Source organism: Kryptolebias marmoratus, linkage group LG8, assembly GCF_001649575.2.
Source record: "Kryptolebias marmoratus isolate JLee-2015 linkage group LG8, ASM164957v2, whole genome shotgun sequence".
Lineage (NCBI taxonomy): Eukaryota > Metazoa > Chordata > Actinopteri > Cyprinodontiformes > Rivulidae > Kryptolebias > Kryptolebias marmoratus.
Genome location: NC_051437.1, coordinates 14,745,953 through 14,759,091, shown reverse-complemented (window position 1 = coordinate 14,759,091; position 13,139 = coordinate 14,745,953). Strand labels below are relative to the sequence as shown.

Sequence of the window (13,139 nt, the reverse complement as noted above, 5' to 3'; positions counted from 1 at the left end):
CATCAAAATTAAACGAAATAAACATTTGAAATATATGAGTTTGTATGTAATGTATGAATATAATATACAAGTTTCACTTTTTAAATGGAATTACTGAAATCAATCTACTTTTTCATGATATTCTAATTTTATGACCAGCACCTGTAAATGTCCAGATGTTTTAAAATCTTTAAAACATTTGGGTTAAGTTGGACATTTCATTTAGCTTCATGATTGATTTTTTTAAAGTAGTTGGTGCTAAAATGGATGGGAAATAATAATGGGATGTGTTTCTTAATGTCTTTGAATTGTTCAATTCTGTACTTTTACACCATCTATATAGTTTGTTACACACAGTGATCGATATCTTGTTGAGTGAGGCATAAACCCGAGGTAATTATCTGTAAATCTGACTCAGGGTCATCTTGAAAAACACACTGAGTGCAAACACATCAGGGAGATCTGGCTGTCTTTCACATCATCTCTAAATATAAGATGATTTTAGTTCAAAACTCTGGCAGCGAGTGATGTGCATTCCTCCGAGGAACGCTGGATCTTGGTCATAACTTACTCACAACCCAGTACTTGTGCTTATGTTTGTGTGCCTTCTATCAGTTTTGTGTTTGTCAGTTTGAGTCACATCTGTGTGTTCCTGTGAGCAGCGTTACATAATCTGGACCCTTACTGGGAGAAAAACAGAGGGGGTAAACCCTACAGAAGATATTATGAGATTAGGGTCCTTTTCCCTCTGGCTCACATCCTTGACAAGATTATGACTTACAGAAAAATAGTGCTTTGTTTTGTTCAGAAAGCCAACAGCAGCCCACTGTGGATCAGAGTCAAAGAGAGGGAAGAATCAGCAACCTGATGTTGGGGATTCTGATTAGTTTTAGACAAGATAGCAGGCCATCAAACGTCTGAGTCAAAACAATGTGACTAAACAGAGCTATGCAGCAGCTCTTAATATTAGTGGGTGTCAACTTACGTCTATGTTTGCCAGGAAACATAAGAAAAACATTTACAAATGGCTCTTGTATATTAGCTCTTCAGTATTGTGTAGTCTGACAAGAAAACAAAAGACGTCTTGAATCGTTCAGTCATTCGCTGCTGTGATGTGAGCTGTCCTCTTTGAATGCGTCTGTCCTGTCAGAGAGGTTTTTTTTAGGTTTTTGTTATTGTCCACCATAGATTGTACCACACTACATGTACATCTCAACAGGAAGTTGACTGATTGATCAGTCAACCAAATAATTTGTCTGATTTTTTTTTTAATCACAATTTAAATTCCCCTAGTTGACTCCATTTGTAGTGCTCTCAGATTATCAGTCTTTCTGTGTTCATCGACAACCTGCTTCCAGCTACTGTTTTGGAACCCATCTGTCTAATACAATTAACAATTAACCCACTAATTACACTCGTGGTGCTGGGCAGTGACCCGGGTAGAAGTGATGACGAGCGGGAAATGGAGGAGCCGCCTCTTTAATGGAGAGCAAAGAATTTTCCTGGTGGGAGGAGATGTCACCTTCAACATGGACAATCTATCAGCACGATCGAAGATTGTGGCGTCTTTTAAGAGCTGACAACAGATGTGCAAAATACCAGAAACCACCTACTGTTTAACGCAGAGCCTGTAATTTATCATATTCAGCTGACCTTATTGACTTCAGATTTTACCGACTCTATTCATCACGTTTAGATCTTGGAAGCGAAACAACTTTGTTTTGTTTACATCAGTCACATGGTTTAGCTGGTTTAAGCTACTGGATGTGAGCGGGGCGTTCCGCTGATGCACAGCTTGAAATGGGGTACAAACCACACCTACTCAGGCCGTCGCTTTGTCACCCGGGCTGCAAATAATGTGCAACCAAAACCAGAAAACGAACTATTGTGACGACATCCATAAAAGTTTTAAAAAAGTAACAGAATTGGTAGAAAGGATGGTGTAGGTGCTAACTTTTGGAAGCACAGTGCTGTAAGAAATGGCAGTTTTTAAGTCATATTGTAGACGCTGACATTAGTAAAGGGCTGGAAATGCCCAGGAGAGACGGAGGAAATCAATCCACAGAGCCTCCAGATACATTTGGCCTGAGTGCAGTGCTCACCAGAGCAACCTGTGGCCTTTTATTAGAAAAACAGTATCACCTGCGCAAAGCTCCGCCCACAACAGGAAGTCAACATGAAAACAATATTCAACACCCCCACTTGTTCTTATGTTGACAAAATACATTTCATTCCCATACAAAAAAGAAAACGTGCAAATTTATCCATTCTTATTTTAGTTACAGACTTTGTGAAGATATCAGCCACCATTTCTGTTGTTGGACAGTAACAGAGAGTTATTTTTCTATCAGTAAGTGCTGATCGAATAAAGTGGTAACGAATATCTATGTGCTTGCATCTTTGGCGGTAGACAGGGCTTTTAGAAAGAGCAATTGCACCTTGGTTGTCTTCAAAAATGGTCACAGGTGTATATTCATGTCCAGGGTCCATTCTTGTCGTAGCCAACAAAAATTCCCTTTTCACAACGTGAATCCAACTTTTTCTTGTTGTATTTGTATGCATAACACTCAGACCCAAAAGTTCTCATTTTAGAAAGGTCAGGTTTTTTTTTAGTTAACATGTAATATGGAGTCTGCTCAGTACGTTTGTTGTAGCATCTGTTACGGATAATAGCAGCCGTCTGAACTGCGTATGTCCATAAATCTTTAGGCAGATTGCTCTCAATCAACATGCATCTTGCCATTTCAAAGACAGTTCTCCATGTTCTTTCAGCTGTCCCATTCTGATGGGGAGAATAAGGGGCCGAGGTTTCATGTCTAATGGCATTTTGACTGAGCAATGACTGGAACTCACTAGATAAAAATTCAGTTCCATTATCAGATCTTATACATTTGATTTTCCCATAAGGTGCCACATCTGCAATAAACTTCTCTGTTCCTTTAACAGTGTCACTCTTAGCTTTCAGGAAGTAAGTAAAAATAGCACCTGAATAGTCATCTGTAAAAGCTAATGTGTATCTAAACCCACCTTTAGCAGCTGGTTCTATTGGTCCAGCCAGATCTGCATGTACTAGATCTAATGCACTTTTAGCTTTTCCATCAGGCTCTCTATTTCTGGTCTGAGTAAACTTGCCCTTTATGCACACTTCACAGTTTAGATGAGGCTTTTCAGTTTTACCCTTAATTTTCATTCCGTCTGCAACACTCTCCAACTTTGACACATCTTCATAATTACAGTGACCTAATATTTCATGCCACGTTTGGATGTCATAACATGCATTGCATTCATCAACCTTGTCTACAAGAGTATTTAAATAGAACAGTCTGTCATGAACATCAATATCAAAAGCCGTACCATTTTTATGGATGAGCCGGTTCTGTCCATCCTTGAAGATGACTGTCGCTCCTTGGGCAGTTGCGGCTTTAACTGAAAAGATGTCCTGGGAAAATGACGGGACGTACAAAGTGTCCCTCAACATCATCTCCACAACCCGTCCATTACTGTCTCTCACTCGAACTCTGGCGGTGCCTTTCTTCAGCGCAATGCCACTGGCCCTCACGCCATCAGCCAACTCCAACACATGGTTCTGAGTCTTAAAGGTCTCGAGGTTGAAGGACAATCCAGGGCTTTGTGTCCCCTCTGGCCGCAGGTGTAACAGGTGAGTTTCGTGCTCCAATCATCTCTTCCTTTAATTTTCATCACACAGTCCTCCGCGGAGTCCGCAACACACAACTTCTCGGTGCCCTCAAAGCTCCTCAGCTTGGTTTTAAATTGGGCAAAAGTTAAGTCTTCATCACTCTGTGTAACGTAAACAGAGAATGGCTTGAACTCACCGGGCAGAGCTTTTAAAATCATTGCAGTCAGCAGGCCATCGCTTAAAACTTCTCCTGCATTAGGCAACGCTGTAATTGCAGTTTCTGCTCGTATAATATAATCAGTGACGTTCTCATTGACGGCTTTCTGAAGAGACGTCAGCTCCGTATACAAGCTGATCACTCGTGGTTTACTTGAACCAGCGTAGTGATCTCTCAGGATCTTTAATGCTTTTCTGCCATCATCCGCAGCATCTCTCATGACTAGAGACAGACTCTTATCGTCCAAAACTTGGATTAATTCAGCATACGCCTGTTCATTCTTGGTGGCATCTTCTTCCACGTCATCGGGTTCGTCCTTCAATAATATGGTGCTCTTCAGCTCAAGCAGACGTAAGTGGGCCAAGAACTTGGTTTCCCACAGCTCATACTTGTTCTCATCTCCGTCAAAACATAATCGGTTCCATCGGCCGCCAAGCTCCTTCCTGGGCCCATAACCTGTAGACGCTGACATTAGTAAAGGGCTGGAAATGCCCAGGAGAGACGGAGGAAATCAATCCACAGAGCCTCCAGATACGTTTGGCCTGAGTGCAGTGCTCACCAGAGCAACCTGTGGCCTTTTATGAGAAAAACAGTATCACCTGCGCAAAGCTCTGCCCACAACAGGAAGTCAACATGAAAACAATATTCAACACATATTGTTTAAAACCGTACATAATTCAAACGTTACTTTTAGAGAGAAAGGGTGAGAGAAAAAGTCTTTTGAACCCCATTCGTAGCAAGTCTTCACTCTGCTGTAAAAAGAAAAGAAAAGTGATTGTTATCAATCTGCATAGGTTCTAGTGTTAAATTATTCAATACATTGGGGATGATAAGCTCCAATAATATCAGTCCAGCTATGGTACTACAGAACTTCCTTTCTTCAGACCTGCTACAGGAAGTGAAGCAGCCTATATGATGCGTCAGCATCGTGCACACTTTCACAGTTATCCTTAATAACGATGGCAAAGAAGCTAAATGTAAAAAACGTGGATTACATTGAAAAATTACTATTGGAGACAATTTTCAGTCAGCAAAAAAAATAAATAAATATGTGCTTGTTCATGCTTACTGATAGTTTGTGTTAACAAGTATCTCAACAAAAAACAGATTCAGGATACATTTGGGAAATGAGCCCTGAAGCATAAATTTGGACAAGACTATTTCCTGAAGAGTTGATCGTTGTCACAGAGATAAATTTCCTCAGCCTAACCATCTTAGGCTTGTCGCTAATTAAATGATGTTGCTAGACAACATTAAAAAAATCTGTTACCAGACCAACCATTATGTATTTTTAGTTTAAACTAAAGCTACTGTACCAGTGCTGGTAATATATACTTTAAGACAATGTCAAGATTCAAAATGACTAAATTGGATCACAGGAGTGAAAAGGAGCAAAGAGAACCAGTGCAGGTGAGGCAACAGGTAGGACAGAGGGATCAGAGAGCAGATATCCTCCTCAGTGGCACCTTATTCCTCAAAGTAATGGGACATCCAGAGGACATGTCTAAGTAAGTCTTATCAGCCTTTGCAACACATGCACACAAGCAGACACACAGTGTGATCCCTGCTTGCGTTTCGGTTTAAGAAGAGTGTGCACCATGCAGGTGTTTGATAACAAAACTGCTGCAGGACATTTAGTTGATGCCTTGCCCTTTCAGTGCTGAACCATTTTGGTTATGGTCTTTGACACAAGCTCTCTTTGAATTCTAATCAAAAGGGTGCACGCTTTATTAGGGGCGACAAATAAAACAACGGATGCAAACACACATGGATAGGCGGTCTGTCTATTTTCAGACCTTCAGTATGCCAGACTTCATGGTTTCATTTAAAGGAGAACTATTTTTGTCCTGCTTATTATGCAGAAAACCTTTCGGCAACCCTTTTGACCCAACAGCTCACGTGTGTAGCCATCAAGTGAGAGGATGACATATGACACTCACTGTGAACGCCACGGACTGTATGTGGCTGAAGCTGAAGTGCACATTCATGTCAGAGCAGTTTAAGGCGACCTGTCGTGTAAAGGCAAGGTGACGGGAAAAATGTGTTGTCTTAGTGGAGCGTTAATGGTTGAAGATGAGAAAATTATTCTTCTAATGAAGTAAGAAACGGTGTTTAAGTCTCTAATTAGGATGTATCATACCAAGCTATATTGATACAGAAAAAAAATAATTTAAAAATATTTATTTTTGGGGATTCATGATGATAGTTTAGAATTTGATATTTTCTAGAAAAATTGTAAAAAAAAATATATTGACAACTAATGCTAAATTTAAATATTAGCTAAAAGTAGCAAATGGTTAGCTAGAAGCTAAAAGTATCAAAAGGCTATATAAGGACTAAAAATAAAAGGTTAGCTAAAAGGTAAAGGTGGAAAAATACTAGCTAAAAGCCAAAAGTATGTAAGGGAAGTTAAAAAGCAAAAGGTTGGCTAAGAGCTAAGTAGCAGAACAATAGGTAAAAGTGCCAAAGGCTAGCTAAAAAAGTAGCAAAATGCAAGCTAAAAGCTAAAAGTAGCAGAACAGTGGCTAAAAACTAAAAGTAGTATGGTAAAAGTAAATGGAAAGTCATAACAGCCATCTCTTGAATGAGCTGAACATTTTTGATAGATGAACGGGTAATAAAACAAAGTATGCAGAAGTAGCTAGATTGTACAAAACGTACAGAAAAATAAAAATCAGGAAAACATTACATGAGAATGCTGAGTCAGCATTCACACTAGTCCTCATTTATAAACATTCAAAGCCGTTTTCTTTCTCTGTGGCAACTGAGTTTATTTGGATGGAAGACGACCCGTTTTAGATTTATTTTTATTTGCTGTCTGCTGTGGTTTCTTATAATTGGAAATGCAACTCCATTAGTGTTGTCACGCAAACAACAGAACCTGCAAAGAGATCAAATCTTTCTGAAACAACATGTTCTCAGGATAATTTGGTTTCCACTCTCGCTCTATTCTTCTCACACTTGCATCAACACATTTCCGTCTCCAACTCGGACTTGTTACGCTTGGTGTGTGTTGTTGTTGTGAACCAGCTGGAGGGGGCAGATGTGGCGGTGTTCAGGGGGAAGCAGGAGGTCACGGACCTTCTCACACAGACTGACTGGCTTTAGGCGAGGACCACAAAGGATGGAGAAATTTATGCCAAGGCAGGAAAGACTGTCTCATTATTGATTTTGTTTAATGCTGAGAAATATACAGTATTGTTTTGTTGCAATGCTGTTCAAAATTTCAAACAAAATACTGTTACATACCATGGCATTGAGAAGTGTTTACATGCATTTCTGCAGAAAAAAAAAGGATTTTCTCAGTTTTATATGAAATGACTTTAAAAATCAGACAACCTTTAACCACACTGCCGAGGAGGCTCATCCGGGATTGAGGAGCATTTTCAACAGACAATAGATTCCTTTCGAAAAACGTGCGCCTTAAAAACCTCACGTGTGTGAGAGGACAAGGACTGTCCATGCCCTACTGGGATCATACATTAAATCTAATCTATCACAGGCACAGATTTAGATAATCTCCTTAAATATATCAGGTACACTCCAAGCGTTCTCTGCAGGATCTTAAGCAGCCTTAGTTAAATATGTAAATCCAAGCAGGATGTAGCTATGAATCTAAGCAGCTCATAGTCATGATTCTAATATATAGAGAGTGGCAGATAAATGCACTGTATTTGCTCTTTTGATAAACATGCATTTCATGAAGTGACTGGGATTAAATTTGACTGGTATGGAGGCGACTATTTCACACATTTTCCCAGGAGTGCGTTTTAGAAAATACAGTGGACAAAACGCTGCTTTTAAAATGTTTTTTGCATGTAACTGCCTTACAATGATCCAGACTGATATTCTGAGTGCAGACTTGAAGCTCATTGTAAGTCCCATCACTTCCCTCGATAACGTAGGTGCCAGCAGTCAGCACTTATGGTTATGATTATGATTCCTGCTTTATGGAATGCTGTTTGGTACAAATTCAAGGGTTGTTTATGTTCAAGGACATGTCCCTGTACAGTGAGTGACAGTGGTCCTCCTGACACATTGTTTCTCTTGTCCTTTTAGCTTCACTCATCATTTAAGCACACAGGAGCAGCTCAACAGCTTCAATGATTTCTCCGAACAATGTTTAAATACAGTAAATCTAGACAGCACACAGACATAAATGAGCTTTTTGTTTGTATCCTCCCTACTAAAGGCGAAAGGTTATAATGTTCAAATGTCTGTCTGTTAGCAACATGTCCCATGAACCAGTGGTTCCAGTGAAAACTCTTCGAAAGTAATCATTACCTCTACAACTGATTAACATTTAACCCAATTCAAGATGGCCACCACAGCCAACTGACCTTAGGAAGCACAAAAATTACTCTAACCTAGCTAAATTTACAGTCATTTGGCAAAAAAATTGTGTTTTGGGGTTTCATTAACATTTGGAGTCCACCCAGTTCAAGACGGTCAGTATAGCTAATAGCACAAAACTGGTCTACAACTCAGTCAGTTTTACTAAAGTTGAGCTGAACTTCAGTGCGGTAGTAGCTGAGAGTTGTCCCCAACGTGTGCTCTGAGCGCTATCACATCTCACGAGATCTCATGAGATAACAAAATTTGGCAAAAATGTAATTATGTTTCTGCAGGGTAGGGTTGTTTTCAAGACAACAGCCAACTACTGTGGTCTTGGCTGTGTTTAGACTAGATCAGTGATGTCCAATCCTGGTCCTGCATGTTTTAAATGTTTCCCTGCTCTTCAAAAGGTCTGTAAAGGCCTGACAATCACTTATTCATTCAGTTCAGGTGTCAAAGCAGAGAAACACCTAAAATATGCAGAATAGGGGCCCTCGAGGATTAGGATTGGACATCACTGGACGACATGTTAGCTCATCAGTCTGGTCAGAATTAAACTCTTCTTTCTCTAGATCGAGGCTGTTCAAAGAGCTGTCTACAAATTTAGCTCTAATCAGCTCTAGTTGCTTTAAGTCTTTTGTAATTAGAAAGTCAGTCTTATTTATATCATATTTCTTGACATTAAATCATAAGCTAAAAGGCTTAAACACATAAAACCTTGATTACCGTGTGTGAAAAAGTGGCCTTGATAAAATAAATTTAACCTTGGGTCTATAGTTTTCAGAGTATTCGGTGACTCACTGTATCCTTTCCTGCTCAGTTACTATGAGAACATCAATTATAGGCTTTTTGATTACATGTGACTTGATTCAATCAGAAGAAATGTTTTGTTGTACTTCAAGGGCAAAAATTTTCTGCCAATTCAAGGAGCCTTGATGAAGTTGTGTGTGTGTGTGTATTGTGTCATGTAAAAGTGCCTGCCTGAGTGTTTGGTTACATTCTGCAGAGAGCTGAAACATAGAATAAAGAAAATCATGAATGTTTCGAGCAGACCAAGCCAATGTTGTATCATTGTGAGATAGGATGTTGCTCAATCGGATGCACCTTTCAATAAATCTACTGAAATACTGAGAATATATGAAAACATTTTAAAACCATCCATCCATTTTTTTTTACCCGCTTCTTCAGCTTGAAATATTGGAGTATTTTTTTTCTTATCCCCCTTTTCAGAAACAAAAGTGATTTTAAACCCCACTTTTTTCACAATTTTAATCAGTGATTAAAGTGACAAGCAGCTAATAAGAAATGGATCCAAGTGAGCTCTTACAGACACAAAGGTCAGGAAAAAGGCACAATCATGTTTGAAAATTTCCTCTGCATATATAATTTTCATCTAGAGTGCCATGACAGGAAAGATAAGGGATACAGCCTGTTGGGTTTTTACCAATTTTTTACAAAAGAAATGTCAAACAAAAAAAAAAACAAGAGATGTGACAAATATGACTAATTCAATCATTTAAGGGGATGCCTTTTAAACAAAGCTTATCAGCAAAAACAACAAGGACAGCAGCAGCAGTCTCATCTGGGCTGGCAGCATGATCTATCAAATAAGACACTCTGCATGACAATTATTTTACCTTCTGATGAGGATATAGCAAAAAACCTATCATTAAATCTTAATTTCCACAAACAGAGCCTTTTTCTCCTGGTTCTCTTGCTCCATCTTAGGGGGATCTTGTCCCAAAGTTCAATGCACTGCTTTAAGGAGAAGCAGTCTGAGAAAGTGGCCACACAGAAGCAGAAATTTTCATTTCCTAAAAAAGTTCTATGTCCCATATTTAGATTGCACTGGTGGAGAAAACAGGGTGTGTTCAGACGCAGGGGGTGATTCTAATGAAAGGTGTAGCCGTCTGAATGAGCGTTCACTGGTTTAGAGAAAACCTATCCACTGTTCACACCGGGTTTATTTTTCTTTCGAACTCCATGTGCACTGGGGCGTTGCCTCAAATCCAAGGAAAACAGGTAAAATACCACATCTCAGATGTGACAGCTGCAGGGAGACAGAGGCTGGGGAGCTTTCTACTGTAAAATGTGTCTGAAAACAAAGACAACTGACTGTGATCAAAGATGCTGGGATGTTTCTGAGACAACAGCTCATCGTGCATAAAAATACTGTTTCTTAAAAACAATATTTTCTCTGTAAATAGTTTTTGTTGTTGGGTTAAAGATTTATAAAGAGAACTAATTTCTGAATGTTGTTTTTGTATGGTGCTTAGTCCTTCCCTGAAGGCATTTGTGTGACAAGTTCTGTTTTTGAACTTTTTGAACTCCACAATTTGAAGCGTATTTCACATAAAATTGTGTTTACAGCTTACTTCGCTGGTGCATTGTGGTAGAATAAGGTCATACGCTGTACTGTAACACTCAGACATAATCCATATAAGGAGAAATTCAGAAACAAGTTTAAACAAAAAGTATAAATTAATTATGTTTGTGCTTATCTCCCTGTGGGTAAAATGTACTGTGAGAGCATGCAAACATTTCCACTATGGGAAGAGGAAAAAAAAAAACAAACACTCAGGACAAGGAAAGATTAATATCTCACCTTCACATGTCTCTTTAGTATTTTTAGCAATTCACCAGAGAGCTTCTGCAGACAAGGGGATGTCCTTTTAAGAAGAAACATGCAAACTTTTCTGCAGTCAAAACAATCCCAAACACAAATCAGAACTGCTTTCTGATTGGATAAAACCAGGCCTTCCCAAAGTCCCGACCTCAACCCTATCGAAAATGTGCTTAGAAGCCAGTCCGTGCCAGGAAAACAACCAGCTGGAGTGACCTTTCCTGCTTCTGCAGAGAGGAGATTTTAAATTTCCAGCCAGAATTATACACAAACTGTGGAGCTCAAGTGCAACTTGCTAAGGAACATTCAACCAAACGTTGCTGTATGTAAGTATCCAATCTTTTTTTTGAAGTTGGGAAAAAATCAATAAATACAGATTTATAGACAAAGTTATTCAGTTTCATGGAAACCTCAGCAATAGTTACACCTAATATGTGTGACTGAAAGTTCTTTTTTACTTACAGTTCAATTTATTGTACCTACAACTTAATTTACCTAAAGTTATACTGAAAATAGAAATCATAATCTACCTAGGAGTAAATCTGATTAAAAACATCTTGTGAATGTTTCTGCATGAGTCTGGCTCAACCACAAGATAAGCCGCACTGAAGCTGTTCTGGTATTTTATGTGCTTTGGTGCTTTTATAGCAGCAGATGGAGGCCCCTGACCCCAGGACCGTAAATCACTAATTAAAGTGCAACATAATCAATGGCTCCTCCATCGTGCTCTTCGCTCACAGACAAACTCAATAAGAGAGAGACGAATTTTTTCAACCACTAATGACAAGATTTTCCTCCCTGTCATGATAATATCTAACACCTTTTGCCTGTTCAAGCAGACTTTCAGGCTGTAGAATTACTAATAGAGCTATTATCTAAACCTTTTAGTATAAAATATGAGAAACTTAAGGATTTGTTAAGGAGTGAGGCACTTTGCATACAAAGTTAAAAGGTGTTTTGGAAGTGTGGTTTATTTACCACTATTGAAGATAAACCTTTTACAAATCATTAGCTCATCTAACTTTCTGCTTCTGTAGGGGAATCCACAAAAAAGCAGAGTTTCATGTGTTTGAAATGTGCACTTTTGGTCATTAAGACCGTGTGGATGCTGTTTGTTCACAAAATGACTTTCGACCACAGGAGGCGCTAGTGAGCCACTGAATCATTTAGTTGATTCTCAGTCCAACCTCAGAGGAAGAAGAAGTAAAAAAATAGTCACATAGACACTGTTTTACAATCAGGTCTTTTCCTCACCTGATAAAAACAAATTAAGAACAAAATCTCTGAAAATTCAGCTTTTAAAGCATTTGCTCATTTATGGAGTATCACTGCCAGAAACGATAATATGTTATGTTTTTTCTTCTTTTTCATAACGTAATGTTTTATTATACTTACTAAGCATGTCATAATGCATATTTATGTCCAAGCAGTATGTTAACACATTATTACAATATGAAAATTATATTCAGATGTGATTTTTTTTTGGTCATAGCATGAGTATGTAGTAAAAATGTGAACCTGAGACACACTTTAAGTCACCTAGCAGCAGATGGACACGATCCAGCTACATAAGAGCATATAAAAAAATTTTTTTTTTTAAAAACTACAAAAAGAAAGGAAAAGGTGAGAGCATAAAGCAACAGCAGTAATCTGCTGTACACAAAATGACAATTAGTAAAGTGCCTGCTGACAATAAAAACCAACACAAGGTTGAATAAAACATGTACCTTAACAATCAGTCACAATCCCATCAGCAGTTGAATCAAAACAGTCACTGTGGAAATCTGCTACACACTGGCATACATCCTAAAAAGCAAATATAAATCTTAATCAGACCAACATGACAGAAACCGTACACAGAGCAGCACTAACGTCAATCTGCTGTTTAAAAGACACCAAATGTTACCTGCATTAGCACATCAACAGCCATAAGTGTATAGTTGTCCAACCTGATGAACATCCAACAAAAGACTCCCACACCTGCAGCCACATAGATACTGACCAAACAGCCAACGCCCTAGAAGATAAATTGTTTGGCATGCACACCTGGCACCCACATCCTAATGAGCCAGGCAACACTGTAAACCAAACATGGAAATGGGGCATTGGTGCTTTCATGGACTCAACATGTGTGGGAATTTACAATCGCTCCTGCATAAATACCATTTTAGGAACTGACAAACCACCCGGTTACACTTACACTGCAATTCCAATACAAAGAGAGAAACTGTCCCCTTAATTAAAGAAATTAAATGAGGTTAAACAGAGAATGGAAACATCTTTCTTCATCATTCCTAACAAGTTTTAAAAATGCAAACGAACTGATTTCATCAGCAAGGCTCGTATAG

At 38.8% G+C, this 13,139-nt stretch overlaps 1 protein-coding gene across 1 annotated transcript in view; it reads right to left on the bottom strand.

Annotated features, from left to right (window-relative positions):
• opn7b (opsin 7, group member b) overlaps positions 1-12,802 on the bottom strand; it is an 84,541-nt gene extending 71,739 nt beyond the window's left edge. Inside the window, exons 1-2 of the mRNA XM_025005735.2 lie at positions 12,698-12,802; positions 12,519-12,597 (exon numbers count right to left, since the gene is read on the bottom strand). The gene's annotated coding sequence lies outside the window, so the exon portion shown is untranslated. The remainder of the gene's footprint in view (positions 1-12,518; positions 12,598-12,697) is intronic.
• Positions 12,803-13,139: the final 337 nt, after the last annotated feature.